Source organism: Muntiacus reevesi, chromosome 12 (genome assembly GCF_963930625.1).
Source record: "Muntiacus reevesi chromosome 12, mMunRee1.1, whole genome shotgun sequence".
Classification (NCBI taxonomy): domain Eukaryota; kingdom Metazoa; phylum Chordata; class Mammalia; order Artiodactyla; family Cervidae; genus Muntiacus; species Muntiacus reevesi.
This window is the reverse complement of record NC_089260.1, coordinates 53960497-53974465: the sequence shown is the minus strand read 5'-3', so window position 1 is coordinate 53974465 and position 13969 is coordinate 53960497. Positions and strand designations below refer to the sequence as shown.

The 13969-nt window shown below is 42.5% G+C and overlaps 1 non-coding gene across 1 annotated transcript; it reads right to left on the bottom strand.

Moving 5' to 3' along the window:
• Positions 1 to 9878: 9878 nt before the first annotated feature.
• Positions 9879 to 9985, bottom strand: LOC136145337 (U6 spliceosomal RNA). Its single transcript, XR_010658773.1, has one exon. It is a non-coding gene; the product is annotated as a U6 spliceosomal RNA (small nuclear RNA).
• Positions 9986 to 13969: the final 3984 nt, after the last annotated feature.

The window sequence follows — 13969 nt, the reverse complement described above, 5'->3', positions numbered from 1 at the left end:
AGATTCATTTCATGCTTTTTTGCCTCCCTAAACATAAACTACAAATATTTTCTTGTGAGTAATTTGTTATCATAGTTATGAATATCCACCATTCTGTGGCAGTACATAGAATTTTCAGCCCATCTAAATATTTTTAGGGCATTGTGCCAATTAAATACATTTAGACTGATGTGCCTTTTTGAATTCTTATGTCTGTTTTCTATATGACTCGTTAAAGGTGAAACCTTTACATTAGCTGGCCTGTCACAACAGAATGTCACAATCAGAGTAAACACCAACCTAAGAGTCAACCAGTTTAACCCTTGGGAGTCACCTCTCAAGCAAACAAATGACAAATGTGGAAAAAATAGTACTTGGGACCTCTAGAAATTATCTGCAGTTTCTGGTGCATTTATAATTTTGTCAAAATTAGAATGTTTTCAAAATGCTAAAGGAGAAGTACATTCACAACTCCAAGAAAATATTCTTAAGTCTTGTCTTCCCCATCCCCTCTCAGCACACCATGAACTCCTTTCAAATACAGCCTGGATTCCCTTTCAGTTTTGTTCAGTTCAGTTGCTCAGTCATGTCCAACTCTTTGCAACCCCATGAATCGCAGCACACCAGGCCTCCCTGTGCATCACCAACTCCCGGAGTTTACTCAAACTCATGTCCATCGAGTTGTGATGCCATCCAGCCATCTCATCCTCTGTTGTCCCCTTCTCCTCCTGTCCCCAATCCCTCCCAGCATCAGGGTCTTTTCCAATGAGTCAACTCTTCGCATGAGGTGGCCAAAGTACTAGAGTTTCAGCTTCAGCATCAGTCCTTCCAATGAACACCCAGGAATGATCTCCTTTAGGATGGACTGGTTGGATCTCCTTGCAGTCCAAGGGACTCTCAAGAGTTTTCTCCAACACCACAGTTCAGAAGCATCAATTTTTCGGCACTCAGCTTTCTTCACAGTCCAAGTCTCACATCCATACATGACCACTGGAAAAACCATAGCCTTGGCTAGATGGACCTTTGTTGACAAAGTAATGTCTCTGCTTTTTAATATGCTATCTAGGCTGGTCATAGCTTTCCTTCCAAGGAATAAGTGTCTTTTAATTTCACGGCTGCAATCACCATCTGCAGTGATTTTGGAGCCTCCAAAAATAAAGTCTGACACTGTTTCCACTGTTTTCCCATCTATTTGCCATGAAGTGATGGGACCAGATGCCATGATCTTAGTTTTCTGAATGTTGAGCTTTAAGCCAACTTTTTCACTCTCCTCTTCACTTTCATCAAGAGGCTTTTTAGTTCCTCTTCACTTTCTGCCATAAGGGTGGTGTCATCTGCATATCTGAGGTTATTGATATTTCTCCCGGCAGTCTTAATTCCAGCTTGTGCTTCTTCCAGCCCAGCGTTTCTCATGATGTACTCTGCATAGAAGTTAAATCAGCAGGGTGACAATATACAGCCATCCCTTTAGTCTCATCTGTTCTTCTTACTTCTTCTCTCACTGTCCCTCTTCTAGACAAAAAAAGCCCAGGACACACACACCCCATTTTCTTCAGTGGGCTGAGGAAAAGCAGAGACACAAATGTCCATGTTCGTATTTTTCTTTGTGGTTTACATCTTCCTTCTAGAGTGTCACTTCTTTCTACTGTCCTGTCCACACAAGGATCTGTCACACCCCTAACACGCTGCCTCTAATCTGCCGAGTGGGGACTGAGAGGCTCCTTATGTCATCACAACTATTCTCAGGTTGCAGGTAAATACCTGCAAGGTCTCCTGAGGAGTCGAGCACTCCAAGTTTCAGGCTTGGGCTCCACGGCATCTCAGGGTGGCTAGCGCAGTGATCGGAGTATTAGGAAATAAGCAAATGCCAGCTGAATTGGGAAGTCATTTGCTTACTTTTTAGTCTCTGCTATGTTTCAAACTGTGAATTTTTATTACAAACACACACACACATGCTGAGCATGTGTGTCAGACATGGGCTCTGACCTATGGGGTTTCCACAGCAACAAGACAAAATGTAAGTGCTCTGATGCAGAAAGGAGGATGTTTGAGCTGCCAGAAGGCCTGGCATGAACCGAGCTTGTATAAACACTCTAATCCCTCTGTAGTCTATCAATTTCCTTTGTATTTAAAGGGTAGTGAAGGGTCCACGCTGATGTTCAGGGGAAGAGCTTGTTCTGAGCCTCAGAGAACACAGAGCCCGAGTCTAACACCCCATCCCATGAACACGGACGTACAAAACTTGGGAACTCAAACTAGAGGAAGAGAAGGTAGAGAGAACTGCTCAAGCTATCTGCTTATCTAACCTGATGGCATAATTGGTTCCTTTTAGTTGTAAACATAGTTTACGTATGTGTGATTGTTTGAAATAACGTAAGCTGTCAATATGGTTAAACAGTTGAGTCAAACCAGTTGTTTTCCTGAATTCACAACTAAAACTAATTCAATGGTGGAACGTGTGTGTATGTGTGTGGACTTGCGTGCTCAGTCATGTCAGACTCTTTGTGACCCCATACACTGTAGCCTAACAGACTTCTCTGTCCATGGAATCCTTCAGGCAAGAATACTAGAATGAGTAGCCCTTTCCACCTCCAGGAGATCTTCCCGACCCAGGGATCGAACCTGGGTCTCCTGCATTGCATGCAGATTCTTTTTTGGTTTTTTTGCATGCAGATTCTTTACAACATGAGCCACCAGGGAAGTGGCAAATCCAGGACACAACCTCAGATCTTCTGAATTGAATTTAAGCATTCCCCTTTTATGGGCTTCCCAGGTGGCACTAGTGGTAAAGAATCCACCTGCCAGTGTAGGAGGTGCAAGGACTAAGGTTTGATCCTGGGTCAGGAAGATCCTGTGAAGTAGGAAATGACAACTCACTCCAGTAAAGAATACTGGCAAGAAGCCTGGAAAATTCCATGGATAGAGGAGCCTGGTGGGCTACAGTTCATAGGGTCACAAAGAGTCAGACACAACTGAGTGACTGAGCACACACACATTCCTCATTTGTAGCTCAGAACCTATGGGCACCTGACTCCAGATTAAGGAAGAATAAGCACTCCACCTGCACATTCAAATGTAAAGTTGATTCATCAAACTTGTTCTGAACACCAAGTGTGTGGAAGGCCCTGTTAGGAAATGAGGGAAACTTGGATAAATGATTTAACAAACATTTCATTCATTCATGGTAACTTAGCACTCACTTGCTGTAAAGCACTTTTTAGGTGCTGGAAATACAGAGATAGGTAAGACAGGCAGGCTCAAGGGAACACAGGCAACTGACAGGAGAACAAACCACTATTTGGTTTCTGATAAAGAAAGCATCATTTGTATGATCAGAAAATTTGTATGATCAGGCAATGCATCAGCGTGTTGTGCCAAGATCCTCGCACGCTTGCTCATGTAATGGACATTAGTACATGGAAACAGACACAGTTGCCTAATTTATGGGTGGCTTCATAGCAACCCACTCCAGTATTCTTGCCTGGAAAATCCCATGGATGGAGGAGCCTGATAGGCTAAAGTCCATGGGGTCGCAAAGAGTCAGACACGACTGAGCGACTTCACTTACTTCATGCTGTAAAATCCTGGCTCTAGTCCCAGTGCAGCCCCTGCCAGGCCATGTCACAAGGGAACTCCTATTGCCCAAGGGAAAGACATGCCTGAGGGCTAGAATTAGAGAAGAAGTGGTTGGCTTCGCTTTTCAGTTTCACCTTGAGCTGAGCCTCTGGAGCTTATCCATGAAGCTCAACTGGACAGAGACAAGAAGTGAGAACCATGGTCCCTTGTACCGGTTGGGCCCAACCAACCTCCCCGGAGGGTAAGAGAACTTGGGTAGAGAGGGAAAGGTGAAAGCAGGCAGGGGAAAGAGACACGGATAGAGAGAGAGAGAGAGGGAGGAAGGTAAGGAAGGCTGAGCCTTTTCCTACTTTTTACTTGTTATGTATTGTGCTGCTACAAACATTCATATTCAACGTTTTGTTTTAAAGGTCCTATATGAGGCTGAGTGCTGAAGAATTGATGCTGTCAAACTGTGGTGTTGAAGAAGATTCTTGAGAGTCCCTTGGGCTGCAAGGAGATCAAACTAGCCAATCGTAAAGTAAATCAACCCTGAATATTCATTGGAAGGACTGCTGCTGAAGCTGAAGCTCCAGTTCTTTGGCCACCTGATGGGAAGAGCTGACTCATTGGAAAAGACCATGGGGAAGATGGAGGGCAGGAGGAACAGGGGGTGACAGAGCATGAGATGGTTGAATGCCAACCATCACCAACTCAGTGAATGTGAGTTTGAGCATACTCTGGGAGATGGTGAAGGACAGGGAAGTCTGGCGGTTCTTGGGGTCACAAAGAGTCAGAGATGACTTAGCGACTGAACAACAACACGGAGCTAAAAGTGGATTTGCTGGATCATATGGTAACTCTATCAAACTTGATAGTAGTCATCAGTTAGATATGTTAAACTGTAACTTGCTAAGGAAATAATAAACTTCACATCAAGTTTGATTTAATTGTCCTGACACCTGCCTTCACTGATCAAGCTTGATTTAATTGTCCGCCAAGGTTCATGGTTCAAGGTTGCTGAGAGAACACACTGGTCATAGCAAACACCCTCTTCCAACAATGCAGGAGAAGACTCTACACATGAACATCACCAGATGGTCAATACTGAAATCAAATTGATTACATTCTTTGCAGACAAAGATGGAGAGGCTCTATACAGTCAGCAAAACCAAGACCGGGAGCTGACTGTGGCTCAGATCATGAACTCCTTATTGCCAAATTCAACTTAAATTGAAGAAAGTAGGGAAAATAATGCCAAATTCAACTTAAATTGAAGAAAGTAGGGAAAATAACTAGACCACTCAGGTATGACCTAAATCAAAACCCTTACAATTATACAGTGGAAGTGAGAAATAGATTCAAGGATTAGATCTGATAGACAGAATGCCTGATGAACTATGGATGGAGGCTCATGACATTGTACAAGAGGCAGGGATCAAGACCATCCCCAAGAAAAAGAAGTGCAAAAAGGCAAAATGGTTGTCTGAGGAGGGCTTACAAACAACTGAGAAAAGAAAACAAGTGAAAGGCAAAAGAGAAAAAGAAAGATATACCCATTTGAATGCAGAGTTCCAAAGAATAGCAAGGAGAGATAAGAGAGCCTTCCTCAGATCAGTGCAAAGAAATGGAGTAAAACAATAGAATGGGAAAGACTAGAGATCTCTTCAAGAAAATTAGAGATACCAAGGGAACTTTTCAGGCAAAGATGGGTTCGATAAAGGACAGAAATGGTATGGACCTAACAGAAGCAGAAGATATTAAGAAGAGGTGGTAAGAATACACAGAAGAACTGTACAAAAAAGATCTTCACGACCCAGAAAATCACAATGGTGTGATTACTCACCTAGAGCCAGACATCCTGGAATGCAAAGTCAAGTGGGCCTTAGGAAGCATCACTACGAACAAAGCTAGTGGAGATGATGGAATTCCAGTTGATCTATTTCAAATCATTAAAGATGATGCTGTGAAAGTGCTGCACGCTATATGCCAGTGAAATTTTGAAAACTCAGCAGTGGCCTCAGGACTGGAAAAGGTCAGTTTTCATTCCAACCCCAAAGAAAGGCAATGCCAAAGAATGTTCAAACTACCACACAATTGCACTTAATCTCACACACTAGCAAAATAATGCTCAAAATTCTCCAAGCCAGTCTTCAACAGTATGTGAACCATGAACTTCCAGATATTCAAGCTGGATTTAGAAAAGGCAGAAGAACCAGAGATCGAATTGCCAACATCTGTTGAATCATTGAAAAAGCAAGAGAGTTCCAGAAAAACATCTTCTTCTGCTTTATTGACTATGCCAAAGCCTTTGATTCTGTGGATCACAATAAACCGTGGAAAATTCTTAAAGAGATGGAAATATCAGACCACCTGACCTGCCTCCTGAGAAATCTGTATGCAGGTCAGGAAGCAACAGTTAGAACTAGACATGGAACAACAGACTGGTTCCAAATTGGAAAAGGAGTATGCCAAAGCTGAATATTGTCACCCTGCTTATTTAACTTATTTGCAGAGTACATCATGAGAAATGCTGGTCTGGATGAAGCACAAGCTGGAATCAAGATTGCCAGGAGAAATATCAATAACCTCAGACATGCAGATGACGTCACCCTTATGGCAGAAAGCGAGGAGGAACTAAAGAGCCTCTTGATGGAGGTGAAAGAGGAGAGTGAAAAAGTTAGCTTAAAGCTCAACATTCAGAAAGCTAAGATCATGGCATCTGGTCCCATCACTTCATGGAAAATAGATGGGCAACAGTGGCAGACTTTATTTTGGGGGACTCCAAAATCACTGTAGATGGTGACTGTAGCTGTGAAATTAAAAGACGCTTGCTCCTTGGAAGAAAAGTTATGATCAACCTAGACAACATATTAAAAAGCAGAGACATTACTTGGCCAACAAAGTTCCATCTAGTCAAAGCTATAGTTTTTTCAGTAGTCATGTAGGGATGTGAGAGTTGAACTATAAAGAAAGCTGAGCGCCGAAGAATTGATGCTTTTGTACTAGGTGTTGGAGGAGACTCTTGAGAGTCCCTTGGACTGCAAGGAGATCCAACCAATCCATCCTAAAGCAAATCAGTCCTGAATATTCATTGGAAGGACTGATGCTGAAGCTGAAACTCCAATACTTTGGCCACCTGATGCGAAGAACTAACTCACTGGAAAAGACCCTGAAACTGGGAAAGATTGAAGGCGGGAGAAGGGGACGACAGGATGAGATGTTTGGATGGCATCACTGACTCAATGGACATGAGTTTGAGTAAACTCTGGGAGTTGGTGATGGACAGGGAGGCCTGGCATACTGCAGTCCATGGGGTCTCAAAGAGTCAGACACGACTGAGCGACTGAACTGAACGGAAGGTTCACGGTAGCCTAAACAAGAGGCTTGCGGGAGTTGTTTTTCAGGAACGTGTATCCAGTTTGAGCTGGAGCCTGTAAAACCCTGGTTGGGACTACAGACTCTCCAATTGAGCAGGCTCAAATGTCTGACCTTGTGACCTGAGATGGTCCCAAACATCAGAGCATCCCACGGAGAAGCAAGCAACTCAGTTGTACCTGCACCTGCACAGTTGCACCTTTTTCTTATCCTCAGTCACCTTTCCCCACCCTCCACGCCCGCCACCCCAAGGCTTATTCCATAAATAGCCCAAGCCCCTCCCCTCTGGGCAGGTGGGACTGAGGTTTCCTGCATGGCTGTCTTGTGGATAAGCGCTTTCTCTGAGGCCAAACCTCAGTGTCTCAGCATTTGGCTTGCTGCAAGCCGGGCAAACAAACCTGGTTCGGTAATACTGTGTTTCTAACTTTTTCTGACAAGCTGTTTTCCGAAGTGGCTGCACTACTGTCCATTCCCACCAGCATGGTAAGAGTGCTTCGGTTTCTTTGTGTCCTTGTCAATGGTTACTTTTGTCCCCATGTTTTTACGTACAGCTGTCCTGGTTGGTGTGAAACAATGCCTCATTCTGGGTTCGATTTGCGTTTCCCTATTGAGTAAAAATGTTTTTATGTGATTATCAGCCCTTTGTAAATCTTTGGACTATGTTTATTCAAACCATTTGCTCATTTTTTAAACTCAGTATTCGTCTTTTTGTCGTTCACTTTTAAGAGTTCTTTCCATATTCTGGATGCTATCCCCTTATCAGACATGATTTTCAAACATTTCCTCCCATTCTGCTGGTTGTCTTTTCATTTTCTTGATAATATCTTTGGGTGAACAAAGGTGTTTAATTTTGTTGTGTCCCATTTACCTATCTTTTAAAAAATATTTATTTGCCTCCTCTGGGTCTTAGTTGCAGCGAGTACGATCTAGTTTCCTGACCAGGTTTGAACCCAGACACCTGCACTGGGAGTGTGGAATCTTAGCCACTGGACCACCAAGGGAGTTTTAGCTGTCTTTGTTTGTTTGTTTGTTTGTTTCCATTTATTTTTATTAGTTGGAGGCTAATTACTTTACAATATTGTAGTGGTTTTTGTCATACCTTGACATGAATCAGCCATGGATTTACATGTATTCCCCATCCCGATCCCCCCTCCCACCTCCCTCTCCACCTGATCCCTCTGGGTCTTCCCAGTACACCAGGCCCGAGCACTTGTCTCATGCATCCAGCCTGGGCTGGTGATCTGTTTCACCCTAGATAATATACATGTTTCGATGCTGCTCTCTTGAAACATCCCACCCTTGCCTTCTCCCACAGAGTCCAAAATTCTGTTCTGTACATCTGTGTCTCTTTTTCTGTTTTGCATATAGGGTTATCGTTACCATCTTTCTAAATTCCATATATATGTGTTAGTATACTGTATTGGTCTTTAGCTTTCTGGCTTACTTCACTCTATATAATGGGCTCCAGTTTCATCCATCTCATTAGAACTGATTCAAATGAATTCTTTTTAATGGCTGAGTAATATTCCATGGTGTATATGTACCACAGCTTCCTTATCCATTCATCTGCTGAAGGGCATCTAGGTTGATTTCACTTCCTGGCTATTATCAACAGTGCTGCGATGAACATTGGGGTGCACGTGTCTCTTTCAGATCTGGTTTCCTCAGTGTGTATGCCCAGGAGTGGGATTGCTAGGTCATATGGCAGTTCTAATTCCAGTTTTTTAAGAAATCTCCACACTGTTCTCCATAGTGGCTGTACTCATTTGCATTCCCACCAACAGTGTAAGAGGGTTCCCTTTTCTCCACACCTTCTCCAGCATTTATTGCTTATAGACTTTTGGATAGCAGCCATCCTGACTGGCATGTAATGGTACCTCACTGAGGTTTTGATTTGCATTTCTCTGATAATGAGTGATGTTGAGCATCTTTTCATGTGTTTGTTATCCATCTGTATGTCTTCTTTGGAGAAATGTCTGTTTAGTTCTTTGGCCCATTTTTTGATTGGGTCATTTATTTTTCTGGAATTGAGCTGCAGGAGTTGCTTGTATATTTTTGAGATTAATCCTTTGTCTGTTGCTTCGTTTGCTATTATTTTCTCCCAATCCGAGGGCCGTCTTTTCACCTTGCTTATAGTTTCCTTTGTTGTGCAAAAGTTTTTAAGTTTCATTAGGTCCCATTTGTTTATTTTTGCTTTTATTTCCAATATTCTGGGAGGTGGGTCATAGAGGATCTTGCTGTGATTTATGTCAGAGAGTGTTTTGCCTATGTTCTCCTCTAGGAGTTTTATAGTTTCTGGTCTTACATTTAGATCTTTAATCCATTTTGAGTTTATTTTTGTGTATGGTGTTAGAAAGTGTTCTAGTTTCATTCTTTTCCAAGTGGTTGACCAGTTTTCCCAGCACCACTTGTTAAAGAGGTTGTCTTTTTTCCATTGTATATCCTTGCCTCCTTTGTCAAAGATAAGGTGTCCATAGGTTCGGGGATTTATCTCTGGGTTTTCTATTCTGTTCCATTGATCTATATTTCTGTCTTTGTGCCAGTACCATACTGTCTTGATGACTGTGGCTTTGTAGTATAGTCTGAAGTCAGGCAGGTTGATTCCTCCAGTTCCATTCTTCTTTCTCAAGATTACTTTGGCTATTCAAGGTTTTTTGTATTTCCATACAAATTGTGAAATTATTTGTTCTAGTTCTGTGAAAAATACTGTTGGTAGCTTTATAGGGATTGCATTGAATCTATAGGTTGCTTTGGGTAGTACAACCATTTTGACAATATTGATTCTTCCAATCCATGAACACGGTATATTTCTCCATCTATTTGTGTCCTCTTTGATTTCTTTCATCAGTGTTTTATAGTTTTCTATGTATAGGTCTTTTGTTTCTTTAAGTAGATATACTCCTAAGTATTGTATTCTTTTTGTTGCAATGGTGAATGGTATTGTTTCCTTAGTTTCTCTTTCTGTTAAAAATATGGAACACTTCATGAATTTGCATGTCATCCTTGCGCAGGGGCCATGCTAATCTTCTCTGTATCATTCCAATTTTAGTATATGTGCTGCCGAAGTGAGCACTTACCTGTCTTTTTATTGGTCACTTTGGCTGTCATATCTAAGAAGCATTGCCAAATCCAAGGTCATGAAGACTTAATGCTATGTTTTCTCCTAAGAGTTTTATGGTCTTAGCTCTTATACATAGGTATTTGTAGGGAAAGAGCAAATCAGCCAAGTTGGCAGTGGTCACTCTCTCTCACACTGCAGCCTCTCACCCCACAGTTTGTAAATAAATGATTATGTAACAGCTGAGATCACTTACAGCACTGCACATGCTTGTCACAATGCACCCTCTTGGCCCTGGGCCACTTTTGTTCTGTAAACATATATAAGCTCCACCTGAAAAGCCCTTTTCAGGTGCATTATGGCTGTATCCACTGGATCAACCACTAGAATATACAGCGTGTCTATGCCTAAGGCTGCTATGCCAGCCATTAGAGAATAAACAGGTCTGCAGTTCATGCGGCTCCTCCCATCATCTTCCAGCTTCTTCCTATCCACTTTCTAGCTCGCACCTTGCCTACCCTGAGTTCAGTGAACCAGTAAGATACAGCAAGACAGTATTTGACCCATTCTGTGTATTTTTTCAATATGGTATGAGGTTGGGGAAAATCTCATGGACAGAGGAACCTGGTGGGCCATGGGGTCGCAAAGAGTCAGGCACGACTGAGCAACTAACACTTAACACTTCCTATGAGGTTGGGGAAGTGTGGCATGCTGCAGTCTATGGTGTTGCAAAGTTGGACACGACTGAGCAACTGAACTGGGGGTCCAACTTCACTCTTTTGTATGTGGATATTCAGTTATCCATCACCATTTAGGGAAGTGAATCTCTTGGCTTCCTTTTTGAAAACCAATTGACCATACAGTTAAGTGTTTATTTCTGAACTCCTTTTCCCCCTTGATCAGTAGGTCTAGCCCTGGGTTTCCCAGGTGGAGCCAATGGTAAAGAATCCACCTGCCAATGCAGGAGCACAAGAGACAAGGGTTCTATCCCTGGGTTGGGAAGATTCCTTGGAGAAGGGAACAGCTACCCACTCCAGTATTCTTGCCTGGGAAATCCCGTGGACAGAGGAGCCTGGCAGGTTACAGCCCATGGGGTCGAAAAGAGTCAGACACGACTGAGCACAAGCCTATACGTAGGTCTATTCCTATGGCAGCGTCGAAGTCTTTCATTTAGTTAGTTAGCTATGCTGGGTCTTCACGTAGCATGCAGGATCTTTAGTTGCCGCGTGTGGGATCTAGTTCCCTGACCAGGGATCTCGCCCCTGCATTGGGAGCACTGAGTCTCAGCCATCGGACCACCAGGGAAGTCCCAAGCACAGTCTTGATTACTGTAGGCTTGTGCTCAGTTTTGTAACTGGAAATGTTGAGTCCTTCCACTTTTTTCTTTTTAAAGATGTTTTGGATATTCTGTGTCTTTTAAATGTGTGTATGATTTTTAGAATGAAGTTGTAGATTTCTTCAAAAAAAAAAAAAAAGGAAGGAAGAAGCTGGAATTTTGATAGGGAATGCATTCACTCTATCGAGTTGGAAAGTATTGTTATCTTATCAAAATTAAGTCTTCTGACCCGTTAAATGGGTTATCTTCCCATTTATTTCCATCTTTAAATTTCTTTCAATGATGTTTTGTAGCTTTCGGTTTACAAATCTTGCACTCTTTTGTTAAATTTATTCCTGAGAGTAGAGTACATCATGCAAAATACCAGGTTGGATGAAGCACAAGCTGGAATCAAGATTGCCGGGAGAAATATCAATAACCTCAGATATGCAGATGACACCACTCTTATGGCAGAAAGTGAAGAGGAACTAAAGAGCCTCTTGATGAAAGTGAAAGTGGAGAGTGAAAAAACTGGCTTAAAACTCAACATTCAAATAATGAAGATCATGGCATCCGGTCCCATCACTTCATGGCAAATAGATGGGGAAACAATGGAAACAGTGACAGACTATTTTCTTGGGTTCCAGAATCACTGCAGATGCTGACTGCAGCCATGAAATTAAAAGATGCTTGCTCCTTGGAAGAAAAGTTATGACCAGTCTAGACAGCATATTAAAAAACAGAGACATTACTTTGTCGACAAATGTCCATCTAGTCAAAGCTATGGTTTTTCCAGTAGTCAAGTATGGATGTGAGAGTTGGACTATAAAGAAAACTGAGCGCTGAAGAATTGATGTTTTTGAACTATAGTGTTGGAGAAGACTCTTGAGAGTCCCTTGGACTGCAAGGAAATCAATCCAGTCAATCCAAAAGGAAATCAACCCTGAATATTCATTGGAAGGACTGATGCTGAAGCTGATACTCCAATACTTTGGCCACCTGATGTGAAGAACTGACTCACTGGAAAAGACCTTGATGCTGGGAAAGATTGAAGGCAGGAGGAGAAGGGGATAACAGAGGATGAGATGATTGGATGGTATCACTGACTCAATGGACGTGAGTTTGAGCAAGCTTTGGGAGTTGGTGATGGACAGGGAAGCCTGGCATGCTGCAGTCCATGAGGTCACAAAGAGTCAGACACGACTGAGCAACTGAACTGAAGTTATTTTATTCTTATTGATGCAATTTATAAGCAACTATGTTTTCAATGTCATTTATAAATTGTCCATTGTTAATGTATAGAAATAAGCTGATTTAGTGGTGTTGGTTTCACATTTGCTGAACTTGTTTATTAGCACTCAGAGGTTTTTTGGTGGATTCAAAAGGCTTTTCAGTATATACAAGGTTATTATTATTTTTTTTATATTGTAGTGGGTTTTGTCATACATTGACATGAATCAGCCATGGATAAGATTATTGTTATTTAGTCAATAAGTCATGTCCAACTCTTTTGCAACCCCATGGGCTATAGCCTGCCAGACTCCTCTGTCCATGAGGTTTCCCAGGCAAGAATACTGGAGTGGGTTGCCATTTACTTCTCCAGTTGATCTTCCCGACCCGGGGATCAAACCTGCTTCTCCTACATTGCAGGCAAGTTTTTTACCACTGAGTATAAACTTTTTACCAAGTTTATACCAGGGGAATGTATACAAGATTAAGTCTTTTGAAAAGAGAGAGAGTTTTCTGTTCAAATGTGTATGTCTTTCCTTTCTTTTTCTTGCCCAGCTGCTCTGTATGTAGCTTCCAGGTAGATGCTGAGTGGTCATGATCTCAGGTGAACTCAGCCCACTCTTCTTGAAGCTGAAGGTTTCAGTTCCCAGCCAGAGATTAAGGTCGGGTAGAGACGGTAAGAGCACCAAATCCTAACCACTAGACTAGTGATCAGTGACAAGGCCCCGACCTTTCGGCTTTGCAGAAAAGAATTCCCACAGAGACAGAAAGCAGTGAAACAAATGAAATGTTCATTGTGTTAGGTAGTTAGAATAGGGAAAAGGAGTACAGAATGGCGGTGGCTAAAAGACCTGGAAGGGAAAAGCCCGTGAAAATAGAACAAAGGAAGGTCCAAGGACCGGAGTGAGAACCTCAGGTAAAACAAACAGCACTCCTAGATGGCCCAATTTACATAGGACAGGCCCAGGGAGAGAAAAATATATAAAAACAGGAGCCAAAGCTAGCGCTCTCTCTCTCCCTCGTGCGCTGGGGCCCTCTTCTCTTCCCGTCTTTGGATCAACGTGCCCTCACGTCTCCAAGGTGGATTTTCCTGCTATTGTCTAAATAAAATAGAGCTGTAACACTGGTCTATCTAAGAGCTATAACACGGTCCGTTAGAGACCTGAGAGCTGTAACATGGTCTGTCCAAGACCGGAGAGCTGCGACATACCAAGGGGGCCTTTAATGTCTGTCACTCCAAATCTTTGTTGTGACGAGACAGAGCTGAGGAGCATACACTCGCCTGACAATTAGAAGGAAAAAGAGTCCATGTGGGTAGACACATAAGTGGGCTCAGAGAGAGTCTGCCCTCGTGGTGGTGTCAGTCACTTTTATGGGGCATCTCTGTTCTGGGTTTCCTTTGGCTAACTATTTTTATTTGCCTGGTACTGAGTCCATATTTCATACATCTCAGG